Source organism: Pan troglodytes, chromosome 16 (genome assembly GCF_028858775.2).
Source record: "Pan troglodytes isolate AG18354 chromosome 16, NHGRI_mPanTro3-v2.0_pri, whole genome shotgun sequence".
In the NCBI taxonomy this organism is placed as follows: Eukaryota; Metazoa; Chordata; class Mammalia; order Primates; family Hominidae; genus Pan; species Pan troglodytes.
Genome location: NC_072414.2, coordinates 54190949 through 54197515, shown reverse-complemented (window position 1 = coordinate 54197515; position 6567 = coordinate 54190949). Strand labels below are relative to the sequence as shown.

General features: G+C 38.5%; 1 protein-coding gene across 1 annotated transcript in view; it reads left to right on the top strand.

Moving 5' to 3' along the window:
* The window catches only part of LOC467699 (golgin subfamily A member 2), a 71272-nt gene that overhangs the window by 50425 nt on the left and 14280 nt on the right, over window positions 1-6567 (top strand). The window contains 1 exon segment of the mRNA XM_063794425.1: window positions 3598-3668. The gene's annotated coding sequence lies outside the window, so the exon portion shown is untranslated.

Genomic DNA, 6567 nt, shown 5'->3' with positions numbered 1-6567 from the left:
GTAAGTCCTAGGGTGAAGCTGTTTGGAGGGGTAAGAGAACCGCTTATCTGTACTTTAGGATATATTGGAATCCCACCCCACACCAATAACTTTCAGCATAAAAAATTTTAAACCACTATTGATACATTATTATAAACTATTTTTTACATCAGAGTTGAGTATTTGTGTCATTGTGGTTTAAATTTTCAATTTCCTAAATGAATAGTGATGTGGAGCATCTTTTCTTATGCTTATTTGCCATTCACATATTTTCTTGGGTGAAATGTCTGATCAAATCTGTTGCCATGCCCCTTTGTAAAATTGAGTTTGAGTTCTATAAAAATATTCTAGATACAAGCCCTTTATCAAGTATATCATATGCAAATATTTTCTCCCAACATATGGCTTGTCTTTAATTAACAGTGTATTTTAAGGAGCAGAAATTTTTAATTTTTATAAAGTCCAGTCTATCAATTTGTTCTTTTATGGATTGCATTTTTGGTGCAGTATTTTAAAAAATCTTTGCCTAACTGAAGATCACAAAGGCTTTCTTCTGTTTTCTTCTAGAAGTTTTGGTGTGTTTGTTTGTTTGTTTGTTTGTTTTTTTGAGATGGAGTTTCACTCTTGTTGCCCAGGCTGGAGTGCAATGGTGCGATCTCAGCTCACTGCTACCTCCACCTCCTAGGTTCAAGCGATTCTCTTGCCTCAGCCTCCTGAATATCTGGGATTACAGGCATGTGCCACCACACCCAGCTAATTTTTTTGTATTTTTAGTAGAGACAGGGTTTTAACCATGTTGGCCAGGCTGGTCTCGAGCTCCTGACCTCAGGTGATCCACCTGCCTCGGCCTCCCAAAGTGCTGGGATTACAGGTGTGAGCCACTGCGCCCGACCTCTCCTAGAAGTTTTATGGTTTTAGATTTTATATTAGCTTCATGATCCATTTTGAGTTCATTTTTGTGTATGGCATCAAGATTTGTATAGGGCACTTCAGGTATGGCTCAAAGTTCATTTTTTGTACATAGATATCCAATTGTTCCAACATTATTTGTTGAGAAGACCATTGTTTCTCCACTGCATTGCTTTTGCAACTATGTCAAAGATCATTTGTCCATACATGTGTGTTTTTTTTTCCTGGATTGTCTATTGTGTTCCATTGATTTAATTGTTGATCTTTATGCCAACATTATGCTGTCTTTACTGTAGAAAGACAAGAAAAAGGCAAGAAAAAATAAGTCATAAAATCAGGTGGCTTTTATTTATCTTCTGACTTCTTTTTAAGGTAATTTTGACTATTCTACGTCCTTCGTATATTCCTGTGAATTTTAGAGTAAGCTTGTCAATTTCTCCAAAAGTGCTTGCTGGGATTTTGATTAGGATTGCACTGAATTTGTAGCTCAATTTTAGGCAAATTGCTATCTTAACAATACTGAGTCTTTTGAACCTTGAGCCATGGAATAGCTCTCCATTTAGTTTGGTTTTCTTATATTTCTCTCAACAATGTAGTTTTCAGTTACAGATCTTGCATATCTTTTGTCAGGTACAGAACATCTTTGTCTTAGGATACTAAGTAGTTTATATTTTTTAATGCTGTTGTAATGGTATTGTTTTTAAAATTTCATTTTCTGGGTAATTGTTAATATTTGCCAATTCAGTTGATTTTTGTATACTGCCTTGCATTGTGCAAATTTGCTAAATTTCTTAATGTTAGCAGCTTTGTTGAAGACTCCATGACATTTTCTACATAGCTAATCCTGTTGTTTGTGAGTAAAGATAGTTTTATCTGCTTTCCAATCTAGATGACTTTTCTAATTTTGTTTTTATAGATTTAGAGGGTACAAGCATGGTTTTGTTACATAGATATATTAGGTAGTGGCGAAGTCTGGGCTTGGAGAGTACTCATCACCTGAATAGTATACACTATACTCAGTAGGTAATTTTTCATCTCCCTACCTCCCTCCCACCTTTTGGAGTCTCCAATGTCTATTATTCCATTCTGTATGTCTGTGTGTATTTATCATTTAGCTCCCATTTATAAGTGAGAATATATAATTTAGAAACTTTCTGTTTTCAAGTTATTTCACTTAGGATAATCGCCTCCAGTTCTATCCATGTTGCTGCAAAAGGCATTATTTCATTATTTTTTTATGGCTGAGTAGCATTCCAAGGGATACATATAAATATATCACATTTTCTTTCTTTCTTTTCTTTTTTTTTTTTTTCTTTTTTAGATGGAGTGTCACACTGTCACCCGGGCTGAAGTGCAGTGGCACGACCCATGCTCACTGCAACCCTGCCTCCCCGGTTCAAGTGATTCTCCTGCCTCAGCCTCCCAAGTAGCTCCAATTACAGGCATCTGCCACCATGCCCAGCTAATTTGTTGTATTTTTAGTAGAGATGGGGTTTCACCTTGTGGGCCAGGCAGGTCTTGAACTCCTGACCTTGTGATTCACCCGACTCAGCCTCTCAAAGTGCTGGGATTACAGGTGTGAGCCACTGTGCCCGGCCACCACATTTTTTTTATCCAGTTGTCCATTGATGGACACTTAGGCCACTTCCATGACTTTGCTATTGTGAATTGTGCTATGATAAACATATGAGTGCGGGTGTCTTTTTGATATAATGTAGATGGCTTTTCTTTTTCTTGCCTTATTGCACTGGTTAGAATCTTCAGTACAGTGGTGAATTGAAATGGTGAAAGCAAACATATTTTACTTCTTCCTGAACTTAGGGGGAAATCATTCAGTTTTTAATAATTAAAAATGATATTAGCTATAGGTTTTTTGTAGATGTCTTTTATCAGGTTAAGGTAGTTCTCTTACTAGTTTGCTGGAGAGTTTTAGTCAGGGATGGATATTGAATTTTGTCAGTATCAAATGCTTTTTCTGCATCCTTGGAGATGATTGTGTTGTTTGAAGAAACAAGCTAGCTTTGTGGACTACAAAAAATGGGAACAGAGGTTAAATTATTTATAATAATACCCTTAACTTATGATTCTCCAGAATAGGGGTCAGCAAAATTTTTCCATAGTACGTATTTCTTGTAGTAAATATTTCAGATAATATTTTTGGCTTTGCAGGCCTCATACAGTATCTGTCACTTTTTCTCCTTTGTTTTGTTTATTTTTTAAATATACCTTTAACAATTTTGTAAAAACCTATCCTTAGCTCACATTTAAAAATTTAGGTCTGGCAACTTGAGATGAAAATGTCTTTTACATTATTAAAGAGTTGGTTTTATAGTTGAAAAAAAGACGCATTATGTAGCCAGCAAAGCCTAAAATATCTACTATCTGGCTCTTTATAGAAAAAGTTTACCAACTCTCTGTTCTAAAATATAGTCACAAAACACTTTGAAAGGAATATTAACATTTTCATATTTTTCAAGAGCAATTCACTGGAGAAACAATGGTTTTCTGCATATGGGCTGGATTAAATTAAGCCAAGGTATAAGTTAGATAATCAGTGGCAGCTTTATCTCATCTGTGGTACTAGTCTCCCAACTGGGAAATTTTTAAACGAGGGTGTGATTATTAAAAGCATGAAATGTGAAGAAGCAGCTGAGTATCTCAATTTATTAGCCTGAAATTAATTCATGGTAACTCTGTTTGATTTCTCAGAGACTGAAAAACTTGGCTCCTTGGTTTAGAAGCAGTTCTGGCTGAAACTTAGTTCTTTGGAAATACACAAGGTATAGTCTTGACTTGAGTCTTTAAACCAACACTTAAATAGCAGTAATGATACTCCAGGCATTATTCTAAGGGTTTTATGCTCTGGGCCTGTCTCCTGTTCTATAAAAGGAGGGTGACAATGATACTAATAATAGCCCTGTCATGGGGTTGCTGAGGGGATTACATATGGTTAACTTGTAATGCATATATGTAGTAAATGTGGTTAACTTGTCATGCGGTGCTGGGGCCAGAATCTGGTTCCTAACTCAGTACCATGCTATTTCTCCAATACATTCAGTGCCTCTTTCTCAGCTTCTGCCCTTTCCCTCTGGTCTTCCTCCCCAAGTCTTTTAGTGGTCCACAAATACTGATAGAGGTGAGATGTAACCAAAAAGTCCCATCTGACTCCCTTTTTAGCGAACTACAAGATTTATAGCACTTGTAAAGCAACATTCAATTTTAATTTGTGATACAGAATAATGTTTGATCAGTGTTCATTTAAATATTGATTTAGTATCTCTTCAAGAATTCAAAACCTTATGAGTGAGGAGGGCCTGAATGTTTTAGAGAAAGACAGAGGAAGACACAGAGATAGTGAGACAAGAATATAAAACTAAACAAACTAAGAGTGGGCCAGGTGTGGTGGCTCACGCCTATAATCCTAGCACTTTGGGAGGCTGAGGCAGGTGGATTGCCTGAGCTCAGAAGTTCGAGACCAGCCTAGGTAACCCGGCGAAACCCCGTCTCTACTAAAAATACAGAAAATTAGCTGGACATGTTGGCACGTGCCTGTAATCCCATCTACTGGGAGGCTGAGGCAGGAGGATTGCTAGAACCCGGGAGGCAGAGGTTGCAGTGATCTGAGATCATGCCACTGCACTCCAGCCTGGGTGACAGAGCGAGATTCACCCTAGACTTGGCATGAGCTCGTGCCTCATGTGCTGTCCATCCCCATTCAGTCAGCCGCTGGACTGATGTGCTGTGCCCCAGCCAGGGCTGGAGAAGTAGAGTCAGACATCTCCCCTTCCCATGACTTGTTGTTCCCAATTCATGGTGAATAGACAATCCCTATAGGTGTAGCAGCCTCTTTTCTGAATGCACTGTGTGCACAAGAGCCAGTGAAAAGCTTGTCCCCTGCTGAGTCCTTTGCGAAAAGTGCTGTGGCACCAAGCATTAAACCCTTCTAAGTGAGGTCCCTGTCCAGCTGCACTGATCCCACTCATGATGCCAGGCCTTTCTCAGGGTGGACAAAAGCAGAGAAGTCTCATTATTAAGATAGAAAAACAACCTGGGAGGAGTATGTGGCCTAAAAGAGGAATTGTTTGTTTGTTTGTTTGTTTAAGAAAACTTGTTTCATAAAGTTTTTCAAGAGCCATGCTTTCAAATATACTTTATATACTTAGTATACTTTAGCAAATTAAATCTTTTTCAAAGTTTAATGTGAGAAACGTAATCAAAAGAAATGAGTAATAATAATTGGTAGCACTTCTTTAGCCCTATTTGTCAGGTGTTTTACATACTTATGTCTAATTCTCATAAGATGGACACAAGAGAAGCTATAAGCCCAGTTTTTAGATGAGAAGATCGAGGCTTGAAGAGTTTTAATTAAGTTGCCCCAGGTAACTAGAGTAGAAAGTGGTAGAGCCAGAATTGGGAAGTCAAGTGTGAGAGAGTTCAAATTCACACTCTTCCCCGCCACACTACCCTGCTTCTATCTTTCTTCGGTTTAGAGGAAACTCATAAAAGGGCACGTATTCTATCTTAGGGAGGCCCTGAAATCCTTCCCTAAGGAGGCAACTCTTGAACAGAATAACAAGGGATGGACAGGGATTTTGAAGAAAGCTGGGACACGAAAGGACTTTTCAGGCACAAGGAACCGCAAATGTAAGTTATGAGTAAGAGAATATAACGCTTCAGGGACTGAGAATCAAGGGCACTTTGAGGCTTACAAAATGCTTTTAGCTGCAAGTTTTCCTTCCATATTCAACACAGGGATTTTATTATCTTCCCCCTTGTGTAGATGAAAACAAGATCATAGCAAGGTTAAATGCTGTACCCAGGTACACAGATCAAGAAAATTGCTGAGCTTGGCCTTCTGATGCCATATCCTGTGTTCCTCCTTCTCTGCTCGACTCTGCGAGCAGGGCTGTGGCACACTACGCTTACTTTTCTTTCTTCATGTCTTTCCTGCCCTCCTTTCCTTCTGTTCCAATTCCCTCCCTGGCTTACACCCATTTTATTTTGACTTATGTTGTATATATTTTTATAAGCTAGCTTAAAGCATTTTCCACCAAAGCTGGGTATACATTAAAACACGTGTGTGTGTGTGTGTGTGTGTACACACACAATAGAAAAAGCACTCAAAAGCTTACCTCGGAAACAAACATATCCACTGTTACTAGGTTTATATTCCACTTCTGGTCCAAAGCATCCACATTTTCACCCAGGCATGATGTCAGGTGTAGATGTAATGTTCTGTTTTGCTTTTTGTCCATTGAATGCAATATGAAAATCAAGTCTCTATGTTACTACAAAGCTATGATGCAATGGAGAATATCCTGGGTAATAAAATGTCTTTCAAAGGTCCCACCTATATTATGGTGGTTTCCTGTGGACTTCTACATAAAGTGTAGTATCCTGAGCCCCAGAAGTTAGAGCTGGGTGAGGTCGGCCATGGGACCAAGTCATCTTCAAGTTTTTAATACTTTGGAGTTTATTTTAGGCCTGTGGATTTTATCATTCTTTTCAAATTATCTGATCTCCACCCTGAGGGAGCGAAAAGGAGATCTCTTCTGTGGTCAATGGTAATTTAGGTCTTTTTATGCAGCTCTGAGAGCAACAACTGGAAAGCTTAAAGGCCGCCTAGAATTGTGATTGTTGGTTGTGAGACACCTGTTCCCCTAATGCCACTCCCAAGGA